This window comes from Protopterus annectens, chromosome 11.part0 (genome assembly GCF_019279795.1).
Source record: "Protopterus annectens isolate FY-2018-M chromosome 11.part0, PAN1.0, whole genome shotgun sequence".
In the NCBI taxonomy this organism is placed as follows: domain Eukaryota; kingdom Metazoa; phylum Chordata; order Ceratodontiformes; family Protopteridae; genus Protopterus; species Protopterus annectens.
Window position 1 is genome coordinate 678,743,573 of NC_056745.1, and position 18,483 is coordinate 678,762,055.

The 18,483-nt window shown below is 41.9% G+C and overlaps 1 protein-coding gene across 4 annotated transcripts in view; it reads right to left on the reverse strand.

The window, feature by feature from the left end:
• Positions 1–18,483, reverse strand: part of DUSP16 (dual specificity phosphatase 16) — an 857,833-nt gene that overhangs the window by 602,917 nt on the left and 236,433 nt on the right. The window lies entirely within an intron of this gene.

The following is an 18,483-nucleotide window of genomic DNA, read 5'->3' on the forward strand; positions in this document are numbered from 1 at the left end:
TTTAGAAACAACTTTATGCATCATGAAATTATGCTTTAGCATGAGCTGCTTTGGTGTTATTGTGGTCTTCTGATAAAATGCAAACAAATGGACTTTCTTCATAAATTTTTAGTATTTATCAGTCAAAAATAAGTAGGGTATAGAAAGTACATTTATAAGGAAATTTGGCAGCAAACTAAATGTTTAGCAAATCTGTAAACAAATGTATACATAGCTTTACAGAACTGCACAGCACAACAAAGACAGTTTATTCCTCATATGTCCAGACCATTATCTTTCCTACAAATCTCTAAGCGAAATGGGAAATGCAAAACTTCATCTACATTAGTGGGCTGTCCTTTGAGAATGGTGAGATTATCTGCTCCTGATTAATACTTTGGTGCAGATTATCTAATCCAATGCTGACTCAAGAAAAGCAAAATCTTGTATACTTTTTTCTACCACATTTTTTGTAGAACAAATATGAAAAGCATTGCCAGATTTGAAAAAGGCAGCTCAGCTACACGAATACATACAACTTCAACAATTACAGGGAAAGAGAAGTCTATCATAAGTCTAGTCAGTGACCCAACATTAGGAGCAAATGTATTTTTAAAGTTTCCGTGACTGAATACAGAAACGCGATCCAAAAACCCAAACCACACAAGGTAAAAACAGATCTAAAATACAAATAGCAACAGACCGCTATGACAAAATAGTCTTTTAGTTGCAATGAATAAATCTTGTACTGTAATATATTTTACAAGCAAACAACTACATATTTCATTCTGCATTTCACAACTGATTTTAGTTTTGTACATATCCCTTATGGAAATATTTTTATATGCTGCTTGGCACAGTTCTGCTTTTGGGTCTACTAACTTATTCTTCCAGGCTGTCCTCAGACTACACTATGTGCACACTCATTTTTCATTTTAAGAAGGAACGTGTCCTAGTTCTTCCCTTTGGATTTCATTCATACCTCACCTCTACCACATTACATTCCCTCAGAACCCTGCCAAATCATCAGTTTTAATGTATTTATTGTACATTTCTTGGCATGGCAAGTATTTAATTTTTCCCACAAGAAGGCCACTGAAATGGAGCATAACCATCTGTCCTCAAAGATGTAATCTTTAGCAATACAGATCAGAAGGAAACCACTTGAACCTGGATTAATCATGCAGCAAGACATTTATTTTGTCCTATGTTAAGAACAAGGAGAGCATTTCAGGCCATATATTAGGCTGCCCCAGGCCACTGGAGTCTGCTGTGTCACCACTTTTTTTCAAATAAGAGACAGTTACCACAAGGTATTTAAACTTATTCCCTGAAGGTACCCCCTCAACCAACATCCATTCAAAATTAAGTACAGTCTATCTATACCAGCCTTTAATGCTCATTCTTTGAAGAACATTCATCCAATTTGCCATTCAAAAACTATCCACTAGACTTTCAAACACACAAAGCAAGATGGAGGTCATTTCTTCTCAAGGCCACTCACTCTCCCTCTAGACATGGACTGCTCCACAGTATATAGGCAACTCCTCATCTCCTTGACCATAATTTTGAGTGTGACAATGGAAAAGGTTCTAGTCATGAAGAATTGGTTATAATCTGAAGACATCAAATGGCACACTTATAAGCCCATTCACAGCAGTCTGCACCACGGCATAAAGGGATAAAGTTCTACGTATGACTTTGGCTCAGGCAGTGGTCCTGGTGCTGGAGTAAATGGATAGGAGTGAGAGAATGCTGTCATGGACAGCTCACCTCCTTGACATCAGTATATGCGTGTCTTACCATGGACTAATGTGTACAGTGGCACTGTGACTAGGGATGCAGATATATACACCAAAGGCAGGATGCGTAAACACTGTATTCACTAAGTAGACCTACTGTTTAGATAAAAGTACACAGAAAACTAAATAAGGCTTACAAAGGTAAAACAGAGTCACAAAAGATATGCTACTCTTCATCAACCAGGATAAAGTTGTATAATCCATTTATAGATGTGCAAGGAAGCATGTCTAATAGCATCTACAAGATTCAGAGATACAAAACCAGGCACCAGAGCTTTCAGTGTGGACTTGCTGCAACACAAGTAGCTGCACTCCTAATTGTCTTTCTTCGGATTACATGTTAAATTGAAGTCCCAACTCCTTGAGTTAGTGGTGGCTCAGGCAGATGTAAAAGATCTTATGGCACCTATTAAAAAGTCGAAGGCGAAGTTTCCCAATACCCCAGCCAAATTTCCCCTAGTATTAGATATACCATGTTGGGTCTCCTCTGAAAAGATGCTATTAGTCTTGTGCAGCTAACCGGGTCAACAAAGGTAGGTAGGTAAATAAATAAATAAAACGACAAAGCCTTTTTCCATCTGGGTTCCTGATGATTCAATGCACTGCAAGTACTTCACTGGCTTCACAGGACTGGGTCTGCAGTGTTCCAGCCTTTAGTTAGAGCACAGACTTTCACCAGTGACCCGAGCTTGGGTTCCAGTAAAGAATAAAGTGCTTTATTTTGACTGGCTGGTCTCTGTGGGGGTGCTGGCTGCATTTTGATTAGCTGAATTCTGTAGGGGCGGAGCCTGAAAGACATCGAATACCAGGAGGCTTGCTCAGCTTGGTGCATTGTTGTGCTTTAGTTGTTATACTATGAGATACCCAACTGAAAGGTCTAGTCTACAACATGCAAGGCAACCTCTCCTTACTTGTTACACGCAATATAAAACCAGCTAGGTTGTACTACAGTTATTTATTTTAATACTGCTTTATTTCATATGGTGAATCATTGCCATTTTAGCTTATTAACTTACAGACTGCATTTCTTGTGGAATCATCGTTAAAATTTGCTCTTTTGTTCTGCTAACCATTGTATTACTGCATTTAAATACATTGCACTATTACACCTTGTTAGTATTGTACTCTTGCTCATGTTTGCTTTGCTAAACAGCAGTATTACGTTTAAATAATTTTGTACTATTGTGCCTTCTTGCTTTGGTACCATTGCTCACTATTGGCAGTATTTAAGATAACACTGCAGTGTTGCCAGTTACTGAATTTTTTTCATATACCTAATATCTCAGTTATTCATTGCACTTTCTGATCATATGGGTTTCATTTCTGCTGGTTACTGATAACTGTAGTGCTGCAGCATTTAAAACTGCTGCTCTACAGGTCTGCACAACAGAGTAACAGGTTACCTCTGTGGCATACTTTTATTACTTGGCTGACTGCACTGCTGATATTGGACTGAAACTACTAGCTTTACAGTTACAGATAATCTAAATAGTTTCAAACGCAGTAGCTATTACAGGTGCTGTACCTGGTCCTAATTGGGTTGGAGTACTTGTTGCTCATTGTTTTTAGGTATAGGCCACATTAGCATATTGGGTAAAACTATGTGACTCAAGTCTGCCACTTGTTACCGATTACCTTACTGATCCTACATGTTGTTGTCTGTCTTTCGGCTTTTTCCCGGTAAGGGGTCGCCACAGCAGAACTCCAGTCCGCTAATGATTGGCAGTAGATTTTTACGAAACGCCGAGGTGCCAGCTCGACGCCCAACCTTCAACGAAGGAATGCCCATTTACAGACGCATGTCTTTCGAATGCTACCCAACCGCTGGGAGGGTATGCAGACTCCACACAGAAGGCACTCCCAAGCCAAGCTGGGAATATAGCCGAAAAATGAACAAATAAATGAAAATAGATTTTTTTGGCACCTATTACTGTGTGGAGGTACAAAATATTTTGAGAGGCAGGTGTTCAACCCTTTGCACTCTGAGTTAATAAATTTCCATGAGGCCATGTTTCTGGCACCAGTCATTTGTTTGGTGGAGACCCTGTTGGAAGACGTCCACATAACCTGGCTAAATGATAACGCTCAACTTGGTCATCTGCAAACATGGTGAACCATAGGCCACTGTTTTTCGGCTGCACCTCAGAGAATTATTTCCTGAATAACAGAGGCCTCAAGACCAATCCCTGGGATAGGCCACTCTTTACGGGTTTACTGCTTGTGATGCCTTCCCGTTTTTCGATTATTTGGGTTCCATCAGTCAGCTAGTTTGCTACCAATCTGGCAACATATGGAATGGTCTATTTGAGAGAGAGTTTATCTATTATGCCTGAGTGGGGAATAGCGCTGAAGGCTTTGGCTAGGTAAAGTAGGTGATGCGCACCATCTTCCCCTCATCCACGGCTTTGGTTACTGTCTTACAGAAGTCAACCTGATTGAACAGACAATCTCATCTTGTGAAAGCCATCATATGTGGGGTCGAGTGTTTTGAGGTTGCCAATGTCATTGTTAATGAGGTCCATTGTAATCTGTTCCATGGCCATGCAGATCAGGCTAGTTAGTCTGATGGGTCTAAGTTCACAGATCATGGGACACTCCACCTTTGTGTAAAGGGATCACAGTGGCTGCACTCCACTCGACTGGGACAAAGTTGGTACTCAGGATTTGGTTGAATAGAATGCCTAATGGTGCTACAAATTCATGCCTGACTTCATGTAGAATGCAGCATGGGATGTTATCTGCTCACATGGAGGTATTATTTCCTGCCTTTGATAGGGCGGTGATGAGCTGTTCCCTATAGATAAGGGGAAGGAGGCAGGTACTGGGGATGTCATGATTTACTGATGCGGGGGACAGAGGTGTGAAGTTTTCCCTTTATCTCTCAGCCAGTAGGTTGGCTATATCTACAACATACATGTATGTGGCGTCCTTGAACACCAGTTGAGAACAGATCTGGGTGCTTCCCTTGAGATTGTGGACATAAGTGAAAAATGACTTATGATTCCCTCTAGTAGATGTGGCCACTTTGGACTTGAAGTTGGCTTTATAGATTTTGACTAGTGCTCTTCTCTACTTGTTTAGGCTAAGGAGAGATTGGTTCCAATTGGGCACCTGCTCTTTCTTGCTCATGGGCAGCAATTTTTTCTGTTATATAGTTTACTGCAGATGTCCACCAGACAGGTTTACTCTTCCTTGTGGAGGATGATTTTTGTCCTGTCAGGTATTCCTAATTCCATGCATCTATATAACTGCTTATTTAATTCTTTGGTGTACATTTGGACATTGGTGCCGGTTCCTACAAATGGGTAGGGGGCTGTGAAGCTGTTCACACCATCCCTTAGGTGGTTGTAATCAGCTTTGGAGAATTTTTTTAGTTTGACCCTAGTAAGAGGGGAGTCAGGAGAGATGCAGGCTTCAAAAGTGACTGCTTTATGCTCAAATCTTACCAGGAAGGATGACACTGTAGGCGTGCTGCAGTTGTTACTCATGTGGGTTAATACCAAGTCCAAGATATGATCACATCCACACTCATTTGGATTCATTCACTTAGGAATCTTGATGTCTGAAAAAGCAATTCAACTTCTCAGCATTACACCTGTTCCTCAGTTACCCTCTTCCTTAACTGAAAGCCAGGCTCACTGTTTCATAAACCTTCATGGATGATTCCCTTGCAGATGCTATGACATATGAATGGTGCATCCTCTGTCTGGAAAATCAGAGTCAGTAGTAGCCCGTTTTCTTAAAAAGACGATGGAGAAAACTTCCAAAGTATTATACAGCATCTGAACAACAATAATTTGGCAATGTTTAAAAGTAAAAAGTCTGCGCAAATTAATGGAATTAAACATGATATGAAGTCATTAGGAATATACTAGTTATACGAAATGAGGTAATACTTGGAGAATTCTTAATCAGTTAAGACAAGTTAATGGTATGGTAGTGCCCTACAGTGAGTATTTGGCATTTGCAGTGAGAGAAAAGCAATCTTCCTGTACATTATGACAGAAATTGGTTCCAGTACGGGAATGTGGGAAGAGGAGAGATTATGTTGATGTAAGGTAGGAATAGGCATTTATTGACAATTGGGATGGAGTAGGTATTTGTGCACATGTACGGATATAGTTTATTCTGGTGTTGAACAAGAACTGAGTTTGGAAATGTCACTTTGGTTTAGGTCATGTATGTCATTTGTACTGCTTTGACCACTGGAAAAATTGCGAATTGTGTGTCTGGGCACTATGGGGTTTGGAGCACTGCCAAAAAATCTTACTGTATTTGGTGTGCTCAGTACAATGTCTGCATTAATGACTTCATATTATACATCACTATGCTTTCATGTGTATTGTGTTATGAACCGAGAGCACTGATTGACATTTACACAGCCAGTGTTTCAATATTTTTTCTAATACAAATTAATGTACTAATGAAGAACTGCAATGCCAGCTGGACTGAATCAGTTTTGTAAATTTAAACCCTCAGGTCATTGCCAAAGTTATTCTTTATGTTACTGCTCGATCACTGGTTACATGACCCAATAAGTGATTCCTAAGGGTAAAAACCATACCATGCCTTCGTAATCTTAGCCATGTCTCTCAGACTGCATTCTGCAGATTGTGAAATTGTCTATAATACACGTTGAGCATGTAAATCTACTAGCTAAATTGTGGGTTATTTAACTATTTCATGTACATTTGTCAAGGTTTCATTTGCATAGTGGCAGGGAAGAACTAGTTTACATGGCTGGTGAGTAAATTCTGTACTCTATGGATCCTTGTGGGACGGAACGGATGGTCTAGAATGCTCTGTTTATCTCAAAAGTCAAAGTTCAGCTCCTACGATCTGGTCTTGTCCGTTTTGTGCATGTGCTAAAGATGCAGCTGAGAAGGGTCGTCAAAGCCCTCAAAACCAGGCAAAGGTCCCCTCTCACAAGGCTATAAGGGATTCAGTGCAGAGTTGGAGCCCTTAGCCAATCAACATGGGATCAAGTATTCCATTCAAAGGTTCAGAGGTATGTACTAGGCTAATGGTCTTGGAGCCTTTAGAAGCCTAGACCACAGGATTTCCCTGGCATTGTGCCACCCGACCTTAGTCCACAGTGCCTCGGTCAAGTAAAGCCAGTGGATTGATCCCTGGGGTGATTTTTCTATTTCCTATCCACTCAAGATTTCTCTTGAAGCGGGCCAGTGAGGTCCTCTACTTGACATGTATGGGAAGTCAATTCCATAGCATGGGCAGTTTCTGGGTTATGAACCTGACCCTCCGGCATGTTATGTTGATCGTGGTAATGAGGTTGAGGTCTTTGGAGTGTGTGGAAAGGAGGGATTGGGATTTCTTCAGATGTAGCATTTGTAACAGAGCTGGGTCAGACATGGCTTTGAAAGTCAAGCAGAGATTGCCTCTAAGTAGGCGATATGAGACAGACAGTAGTTGGACTTTAGTCTGTCCATATAGGACAACTATTTAAGGCCTGCGATCCTCTCTGCATGGTAGATTTGTGGCCTCTCTAGTTGTTGCAGGTGTCTACTGAGATACATGCCAAATGGGGCATTGTACTCAATGACTGGCATAATGAGGGAAGAGTAGAGGGAGACAATGACCTCTTTCTTCTTAGATGCAAAACCCTTAGTAATGAGATGTGCCACATACAAGGAAGTTTGACCACCACATTGTCACTGCGGTCAGAAAGAGAGGTTGGTGTCCACCTGTTTTCCCAGATCTATTATAACGTCATAATATTAACCTGTAACTTTACTTTAAAACATGGTTTCCTCTGTGGTACTTCTAGTGTCTCATCTGATGCAATGTGCTAAGCTGTTGTCTGACTTAAGAGATGTGAATATGCATAACACCACCCTCATCACTTGTGGATGAACAGTCAATTGAAGTTAAACTGAGGAGTTGTGACGTCTGCATAACACATTCATCTCCTCAGCTTGTCCTGGCCTTTCCTGTTCTGACTGTCACAGTCTTTGTTATTCATTTGGCTTCACAAGTTGACCACCTGCAGATAGTAACACACATGAAAGGTGGCTTTATTTGCATAACTGATCTGTTGTTAACAGAGTATGTCTTATGATGTTCTGCTTTTATGCAATGCTGTTGCCAAGGGATGTTTGCGCATTTGCTGGCTTGAAAGTACTTTGAAGTTTGAGATCAGTTGTTTAAAGTCCAAACGTTACATTTTGCACCTTTTTCTGTTGATGAAGCCATGGCCCCTGCCTGTGGTACATAGGAGGATTACACCAAAACCAACTTTTATGTGTGGTGTTCCTGTGTAAAATGGCCTTTATATCAGTCCTTCTCTGTATCTTTCTCTATCTCTCTCTCTCTATATATATATATTGATGTACTCCTACCTTTACTAGTCTCAGGACAGCCTGCTTTTCACCTTTTGCTTAAAGCATACTGTGATTTCACAACTAAAAAATGAAATAAAAGAACACCATAATAGCAGGCAAAAACCCCAAAAGGTGTCCCATCTGAGAAAAATTGCAGAACGAAGCACTGCCATGTAAAAATGCGAAATAGCCTGACAAAAAACAGAGTCCTTGACAATAACAGAAGTCAGTTTCTAGTATATCTACCTTAAGCCAGAGTTATGCTCCCAAAGGCAATAATAATGGTTGTTATCGGGTACATGGACGGACCATACACACCACTGACTGTCACAAATTGGTAATTTGTGCTCACAAAATACTTGCCTTTAACTAATGGAGTTAAACATTCTTGCCATCAGCAAGTGTCAGCCTCTCATTCAAAAAGCTACCCTACAAAACAGGTTTGTTCAACCAATTATTACTGCAGAATCTTGTATGTTCCCTTAAGGGAAGCATACATAACTACAAGCTTCCACTGCTTTTCGCCATCCCTGATTAAATACAGCACAAGTACCCTAGTAAGCCAAAGATCCACTACTTTGTGCATTAACCAGCCAGTAATGACCATGACATTACTACCTTAGAGTACCAACCTTGCCCTGTGCAATCTATAACCTTCCAGTCTCCCAATCCTTAACATATCAAATTTATCATCAGATACATATTTTGCCAGACAGGTGGGTTGGCTCTCCCTGTGCTTAGTGTAACTAACTACCTAACACACACGTTTTACATTTTTATGCCTTGAACAGGAAAAAGTGCTGTCCTTTTTATGTGGATTTTCTCCTACATTTCTATCACCAACATTTCCCTTAAACTCTCCAACTCAAATACTGACCCTCATCTTCATATCAGCCCAATATATTTCATCTCCAACCCCCCTCCCCTTTGTAATTCTTCTAACTCACTATTATTGTATTACAACCACAAGCCACTGGTAAGTGCATGGTCACCTGCTACCCACAGAAGCCCTGGGGCAATTACAGGACTAGCATGTTGCATAATGCCAGTCCCTCCCAAGAGTCATGAATAGCTGTCTGCATTGGTTTATCATGTCTAGAAACAAAAACATCTCACACCTTACTACAGCATTCAGACTGTGACAAAAACGTCTTTCCATTGTGCACAGCCTACAACGTCTAATCCAGAAATCCCTTTGATGACCAAATCTGTCAAGCAAAATACATTCTGATATAGTGCAATGATTTTCTATACAGCCAGACATTCCGCAATTTATTATATAGTCTAAACTATTCAAGAATCAAGGTAATCAAATTCATTCAGCCAAATATTACACTGTTAGGTAAATGCCATATTCTGTGATCAGCTCAAAAGATTTGAAATTAAATCCTACAGCTTTCATTACAAAATCCACCATCAAATTAAAGCTACAGGGTCAACCAATGCATGTAAAAAATTTTCATTTATCCAACATTCAACATCTTTAATAGATACCAATTCTGACCAAATTAGACAAATAGCCCAACTAATTTAACAGCTCCCTCCTTAAAAGCAGAATAGCTGCAGGTATTCACTATGAACCTGGTCAGTTCAATTTTTGCTCAGAAGCATTTCCAAATTTTGTTTTCCATAAACTAAATCAAACACTTACTCATTTTCCTGATACAAGCAAGAAAGCACAACATGATGGAAACAAACTCCAATTAGTCATAAAACCAATAAATCCAAAAATCAGCAAGGAGGTACATTAGTATCACAGTCAAAAAGTAGTTTCATTACACTGCACCTTACTGAGGCACCTTGTCTTATTGCAGGCACCTGCAAATTTTTCTTCACAGTACATGTAAAGTTAGAGCGCCACCACATATACTCTGATGGCTGTTACAGCCTGCAGACCAAGCTGAAACTTCTTTATCCACACTTTAGAAGCATCAGAAACTTCAGAACCAGCAGCCTAGATCCACACTGTCAGTAGCCATTTCCTCATAGCCTTATACTGAACAGCAGTCATAGCCCTGGCCTCTGCCATTCCAAATGGAATGGTGTCTGTGCTCACACTCCCACAGTAGCAGAGCAACAGCAGTAGACTCTCAAGTCTCCCTGTGTTTACACAATGTTCTGCACATGCATAAAATATTACCCCAAACATTGGTGCAATAAGAAAATTTGCCCCTTGTGGAAGCTTATCAGCAAACTTCAGCATCTTCTCCTCCATTAACGCAGTTAACATAGGGACTCACTCTCACAATAAAATAAATTTTACATTTATCTATTTATATCTATAATGTGTGTATATACACATGCATGTATGCACATGCACGCAGACTCCAATACTTTCACATAACTAGCTTTTCAAACCCCTTACTCCCCTTACTCTCCTTGCCATAGTCAAAATTATCTTTAGGGTTTTATTCAATTCCTGTTTCTTATTTTACAAAGACATTACACAACTCTTTCCAAAAAACAAATATGCTGGTTACTGAAATTTTGTACGCACTCAATTTTTGTATACAAACATTATCCGAGATACTACACACTATTTTCCTGTGGACAAAAATCAGACTAACATCACAATATTTCATTCCTAAACGCTTAAACATTTGCCACTTCCTTTCCTTCTACCATTTAAAAATAGCAAATTCTCTTTATCCATTTAAAAATAGCAAATTCTCTTTATCCATTTTCAGTATCAAAACTATTTCATAAAGTACATCTGGTAAGAACCTATTGTTAACAGATGTCCTACTGACGACCGTTGCAGTAATCATAACAGATGGTTTTCGTCATTTACATCTGACCAGGGTGCCAAAGCTTTATCTTTCCCAATAGTGTACACAGGATGTAGGATCTTTGCTCATGAGAGTCACGATCTAGCACATTTGTTATACCACAAGACTAACTCAAAGGACAACAGCAAGGACAGATCTGGCAAAGAAAGCTCTAGACGTGGAGAAGGTTGTGCACAGAGGACCAGGTGGCTGCTTCCAAGATGTACCTGGCATCAGAAGAAGCCACTGCTTGAGTGGAATGTACCTTAGGGAAGGAAGGCAAAGATTTATCATGTCATGAGTAGTAGAAGGAAATGGCCTTCGATATCCAATATGCAAAGGTTTTGCTTTGAGACTGGCTGACAAAGCTTGGCATCCATGAAAGAAACAAATAGTTGGTCAGTTCTTACGATGGTCTTTGCTTTGTCCAAATAAAAGCAAAGTTACCTGTGAATGTTTAGCTCCCACCCGCCCCATTTTGATAACTCGGTAAGAGGGATAGTTCATTCAATAACTTAGGCATGGAAGAAGGATTGGTCATAAGCTTATCCTGCGCCCTTGTGGAAAGTAAGGAAGGGAGGCATAAAGTACAGTTTTGTACCTACCATAAATGTAGATGTTCGAAGATCCACATTGCTGCAGTCCTTACACTTGGGTAGTCCGCTGTCCTCGGTCGGCCCGAATATCAAAGTATAAGGCTGACGTCGGTCAAGGCGCATTTGACTGACATCAGGACGTCAGGGTACAAATGCGCATGACCGACGTCATATCCTCAGTCTTTTCTTGCCCCAGATGTCAGAAGACCCTAAAAAGAAAGGTCAAAACCAAAAGACAGCAAACAACCAACCAACCACCCTTGCACTAAAAATATGTACAATATATACAATATACACCATATTGACAATCCAACCCACACAACCGCCTCTAACTACAGAGGGGAAGGAGGGAGGTATTGGACTGCAGCAATGTGGATCTTTGAACATCTACATTTATGGTAGGTACAAAACTGTACTATGTTCTTCATCTCACATTGCTGCAGTCCTTACACTTGGGTAGAATCCCAAAGCAGAAGTAAGGGAGGATGGCAAAACTATAAGGAAGCAGGAGCTGCCAAAATGCCCTGCAAAATAGCAGTGGCAAAACCAGCCCTAGATTTAGAATAAAGTGGAAGGTGATAATGCCTAGAGAAAGTATGCACTGAACTCCAAGTAGCTGCCTCCAAAATATCTTTAGTTGCCACCCCTTAAAAAGCTGTCAAGTGGCAGTAGCCCTAGTGGAATGAGGCCTAATCCCAGCTGGAATCTCCTTGCCATGATGGGAATAACAGAAAGCAATGCAAAACCCAATCCACTTAGAAATAGTTTGTTTTGACACAGGCTTGCCCTGAGAACTCAAAGCAAAAGAAACAAATAACTGCTGAGACTGCCTGAACCCTTTAGTTCTGTCCAAATAATATCGCAACTGCCTGTGTACATCTAAAGTGTGCAAAATCTTTTCCCCTTTATTTTGGGGATTTGCATAAAAAGTAGGCAAATGAATAGTTTGGTTTAAAGCCACACTAGAAACCACTTTAGGCATAAAGGAAGGATTAGTACGTAAAGATACCCTATCCTTATGGAAAATTAAGAAAGGCTCAACCGCCATAAGGGCCTGCAACTCAGAAACCCTTCTTGCAGAGGTAATGGCCAACAAAAAGCAGTCTTCCATGATAAATATTTCAACTCGGTAGTAGCTGCAGGCTCAAAAGGTTGTAGAGTGAGTTTCTCCAACACAAAATTGAGATCCCAAGCAGGAGTAGGAGCTCTACGTGGGGTCTTGTATTCTTTGCCCTCTAAGAAATTGCCTGAACAAAGGATGAGAAAACAATGGTGGGTCACAATCATAGTGAGCGAAATTGCTGCAGCATGAACCTTAATAGAAGAGAAGGACAAACCTTTGTCCAGTAACTCAGTAAGATATTGAAGAGCCACACTTAAATTAGGCTCAGAAACATCAAAATCCTTTGCTGCACTCCAAAATAAAAATCTCTTCCATTTATCTGCGTACACTTTCCTTGTACTAGGCCTTCTAGCTTCCAAAATAACATTCAAAACTTGCTGTGGAAGTTGAGACCCACTATGGTTCAAAACAGAATATGCCAGGCTGTTAGGTGAAGAGAGTGAAGCTTGACATTGAGCAAATGACTGTCCTCCTGAGACAACAGGTGTGGAATCGAAGGCAAAGGCCATGGGGGCTCTGCACCAGGCTTCTCAGTAATGGGTACCAATGCTGTCGAGGCCAATCTGGAGCTATCAAAATCATCCTTGGCTTGTCCTGTCTGGCCTTTAGTAGTACCTTTGGGAGGAGAGGCAGAGGTGGAAAGGCATACACATGAAAATTGCTCCAATTGAAAGAAAGAGCATCCACTTTCCAAGCTGTGGGATGAAACCTTTTATGCAAAACTTTGGCAGCTGGTGGTTTAGTGGAGAAGCGAACAGATCTATGTCTGGAGTTCCCCATGACACTGTCAATTTCTGAAATACATGAGGATCCAATTTCCACTCGTGGGGATCCATAATTCGTCTGCTCAACACATCTGCTAAGGAGTTCTGTGCTCCCGGCAGAAACCTTGCCTGAAGATTTAGCTGTAAACTGAGAGCAGTCTCCCACAAAATCATTGCTTGCCTGCATAGAGGATAAGAATGTGTTCCCCTTGCTTGTTGATGTACCACATGACAGTTGTGTTGTCTGTTAGAATCAACACCTGCCCTGGAAGAAGTAAATCCTTGAAAGCTATTAATGCAAACTGGACTGCTAACATCTCCTTCAAGTTGATATGTAGATGTTGTAGTCTGGCAGGCCACTTGTCTTGTATCCACTTTCCATTCAGATGAGCTCCCCAAGCTTTGTCTGAGGCATCTGTCGTTAGAATCTGACTCGCCTCTGGCCGGGTCACAGAGAGTCCCTTGTTTAGGTGACATTCCTGAGCCCACCACAACAATTCCTTTTGAATGCAAGGTATTATTTGAATGACAGTGTCCAGATCCTGGCAGTGCTGTGTCCATACATTTTTGAGATACCATTGTAACTTCCTCATATGCAGTTTGGCATTGGGAAGCACCAGAATACAAGATGCCATGAACCCCGAGGCTTGAAGGACTGTCCTTGCAGTCAGCCTGGACTGATGAGACAATTGATGAAAGTAAAGGGAAAGATTCTTTTGTTTGTCCGGGGTCAAAAAGGCCATCTGGGATGCTGTATTCAGTCTTACACCCAGAAAGCACATGTCCTGAGAGGGTACTAGACTGGACTTTATTTCGTTCACAGAATACCCCAGGCATCTTAGCACTGCTATCACATATTCCAAATGATGAAGAAGCTCGTCCTTCCTTGAGCCAGAATCAGGCAATCGTCCAAATAAGGATAGATCTGTATTCCTTTTAGCCTGAGGAAAGCTATCACTGGAGCCAGAACTTTCGTGAACACTCTGGGCAGTAGATAAGCCAAAGGGCAATGCAGAGAACTGATAATGAGAAGTCCCAGCCCGAAACGCAGATACTTCCTGCAACTCAGTCTGATAGGAACATGAAGGTAAGCCTCCTTGAGATCCAAAGTTACCATCCAATGATCTTTGCCCAGCAGAGGTAAAAGCTGTTGTAACGTCAACATTTTGAACTTGGGAATGTCCAGATAAGTGTTGAGGATAGATAAATCCAAAATTGGTCTCCACGTGTTCCCTTTCTTTGGTACTAGGAACAGGCGAGAATAAAATCCTAGGCCCACTTCTGGCATAGGGACCGGCTGTATGGCCCCTATTTGAAGTAACAGAGAAATTTGTTTGTGAGCCTCTATTCTTTGCTGAGGAGGAACGTCTGGCATGCCTTTGAAAGGAGGCAAGGTATGGAAATAAACCCTGTAACCGTGGTGTATGATATCCAATACCCATCTGTCTTGGGTAATTAAACTCCAATTTTCCTTGAAAAGTGCCAACCTTTCCTCCCAAAGGTGCTGCCAGACGAGAAGGCTCTGGCAGCTGAAAAGGTAGGTCATTGGGTCTGTTTACGAAAGGACTGACCCCTGCCCTCACCCGAAGACTGTGCAGGTGAACTCCCTGTTCTAGGTCTGAAAGAGCCCTGAGCTCTGCCCCTACCACGTCTAGACCTACCCCTAGACTGGGAATCATAAGAAGGATACGTCCACCCCTTGGTAGGCCAATTTCTACTAAACTTCGGAGGCTGAACCTGCAAAAAATCTTTAACAGTCTGCATAGACTTAGCCTTGTCTTCCATTTTCTTTAAGACTGCCTCAACAGGAGAACCAAACAATACATCAGATTGTAAAGGAGCATCTAAAATCCTTGTCTTAACATTGTCAGATAAATTCTGATCCCTCAGCCAGGCGTGCCTGCGAAGAACTGACCCAGTGGCAGCCACCCTAGACGAGGCCTGTACAGCATCAAAACCACATTGCAAAGAATGCTTACCCACCTGTTCAGAAACATGTACTAAATCTTGTAACTCTTTACACTCAATACCTTCCGCCAGAGCATCTACCTTAGACTTCAATTGTGAAAGGAGATAGTTTTGGTATTTCAACATGTGGAACTGGCAATTCAAAGCCCTCATAGCTAGGGTGGAAGAAGTATAAACTTTCTTTCCCCATCTATCCAAAGCCCTGGCCTCTATCTGGAGGAACCGGATTTTTGACAACAGAAGCCTTAACACCCTTAGGCCCCTGACTAACAGTTTCTGGGTCTGCCCTAGGACTCTTAAAAAGATACTTATGAGCTTCAGGCACCCTGTAATACCTATCCGGTTTAACAGGAGCAGGAGGCAAAAAATCAGGATTAAGAGAAGCCTCTGCAAAAACATCTTCCACAACATCCAGAACAAGAGGTATAGCCAAAGGCCTATGCTGGGGTAAAAACAAAAATTCCCTAAGCCTTTTCCTGGAATCAGAGAAGTCCTGACCTTCCCACTTAAAATGCTCCCTCATGGAATGAAGAGTCTCTGAAAAAGAAAAATCCTCAGGAGGAGAAGCAGAAGGAGTAGAATCATCCACATCAGAATCAGAATAAGGAGAATACTCCTGCAAGTCTTCAGCCGAAGACTCTGAAACATCCGAAGCCTGCTCAAAACTCCCTAGCTCAGGTTCCACCCTAGGTCTCTTATCAGGAGGGCAAAGAACCTCTAATCAAAGTAATCAAATCTTCTGCCATTTTAAGCATATGCTTCTTGGGCACAGATCCTGAAGAACTAGGGGTGACACCAACTGAAGCTAAACCTGGCCTGCCTCTGGGAGAACCCTTGGAAACAGAAGGACAGGGCCTAACCACCCTAGGAAGGGAGGGAGTACAGTAACCTGAGAAGCCCCTTCAGCCTGACCTGCCTCCTGAGAGGCCACATCCTGCAATAACAAAGTCTCTCCCTGGGACTCCAGAGAAACCTCCGCGGAACCACCGGCTCCACCGACACCTCTAAAGAACCGGCGTCCGGACGGCTCTTCTAACCTAGGCTTAGCTGCTTTGTCCTTGCACTTCTTGAAGAAGCGGGCGTCGGAGCATCCGGCGGCATTTTATAATTGCACCGCTTCGAAGACTAACCTGGCACAATCTAACCTTCTCTTTATAGTGCGCTTATTGAATCTAGCACAAGAGCGACACCCAACAACGTCGTGCTCAGGCCCTAAACAAGGAATACACAAAGTATGATAATCTCTATGCGGTATCTGTTTCCCACAAGAAATACAGTTATTCACTTTTTCTGACATCCGGTAAACCACTGAGGCAAGAAAAACTAAAATATTCCCCAACGGGGTACTTAGCCAACTTTGACTCGGTCTGAAACTCCGAATTCGAAAAATTTCAGAACGCCGAACGGCACTTGCAACGCTGCTTCTGCATCGGACCATGCGGCAAAAAAGACTGAGGATATGACGTCGGTCATGCGCATTTGTACCCTGACGTCCTGATGTCAGTCAAATGCGCCTTGACCGACGTCAGCCTTATACTTTGATATTCGGGCCGACCGAGGACAGCGGACTACCCAAGTGTAAGGACTGCAGCAATGTGAGATGAAGAACATCCATGAGAGCCTGGAGTTCGGACACCCTGCTTGCCGAGGTTAGACCCAAAGGAAGGACAGTTTACCATGTGCAAAATTTTAAGAAGGCATATACAGCTGGCTCAAAAAAGGTAGAGTGAGTGACTTTATCCAAAACAAAATTAAGATCTCATGGAGTAATAATTGGTTTCTGTGGAGGTTTAAGGTGCAAGACAAATTTCAGAAAAAGCTGGACTTTTTCCTCTGGATCCTCTCTCATGTCCAGGGCAAACAGGCACTGATGCTTGGCAAATGAGGTTTAATTGAGGACTAGGCCAACACCAAATGAGGAAGCTCATAGAGATACTAACATATAGTGGGGTTGTTGGATAAAAGTGGCTCTTGTCTGTGCTTGCAACACAGAATGCAGAATCTTTTCTACTTGGCTGTGTATGACTTTCTTGTACTGGTCTTCCTGGCTTCCTGTAAAACCTGCACCACATCCTCTAAAAATAAAAGTGTCTTTTAAGCATCAAAACCAAATCATCCACAGATTTAGACAGATGTTAGGGTTGGGACACAGAAGCAGACCTTTCTGTTGGGTGATTAGGTCTGGTTGTATCGGAATTTTCTGGTGCTTTCCCTTTGACAGGTGGAACAGGATGGGAAATGAACACGGTCATGGCCAGAAAGGGGTTATTGAATTGTCCTTTTGTATCTTTAGTAGGGTCTTTGGAATAAGTGGCAGTGGAGGATAGGCATACAGGAACTTTGCTGTCCACTGGAAGGAGAAGGCATCTGTCCATCCTACAGGCCCGAGGAGATGAGGTAATAGTCATCAAGCTGGGTCTGTTAATAGTAAGCACCTTGACCACATGTTCCACCCTTTATCTGTTCTCCTGCTCTCTCAAGAATGTCATCGCTTTGTTGAGCTCCGACTTTTGCCAGAAACCCTAGCAGTGAGACATCCGGCATGGTAACCTCCTCCACCCAAGATAGGAAACACCGATCCTCCCTGCCAGCACCATCAGATGCCATCGCTCTCCAGTCACCTTGAGTCACTGTCATGGCTTTATCCCTCTTTGCCACAGGATGGCTTATGAGAGCGTTGTATTAAACCTAACAGTAAACTCAATCCTAAATAAATCATCTTTCTGAGACTTTGCCACAGCATTCCCCTGGTTTGAATCTACTGTTAGGTTAAATTTAGCTTCATGATGCATGTAAACTATGCAGGGTATAAACTCCATCATAAATAAATCTTCATTCTTGGCCTTTGCTAATGAAAGCTATAAAGCAATAAGTGACATGAAAATAGACTTGTGTGCTCAAGTTGCTGCCGAGTTACACGAGTAACAGAGGAAGAAGGTGATCTTCTGGAGGTGCAGAGAGGCCTATATGCAGAGTGTCCCAATGATGTACGATTACTTTGAAGACCTGTATGCTCAGGGTCCACTCTTGGGGGTCCACAAGGTCCCTGCTCAAACAGTACACAAGCACATTCTCTATAAAAGGAAATACAAGCTGTTGTGAGGGTCATGTTCAATGGAGTGGCCATTCACCAAACCTCCTGTGC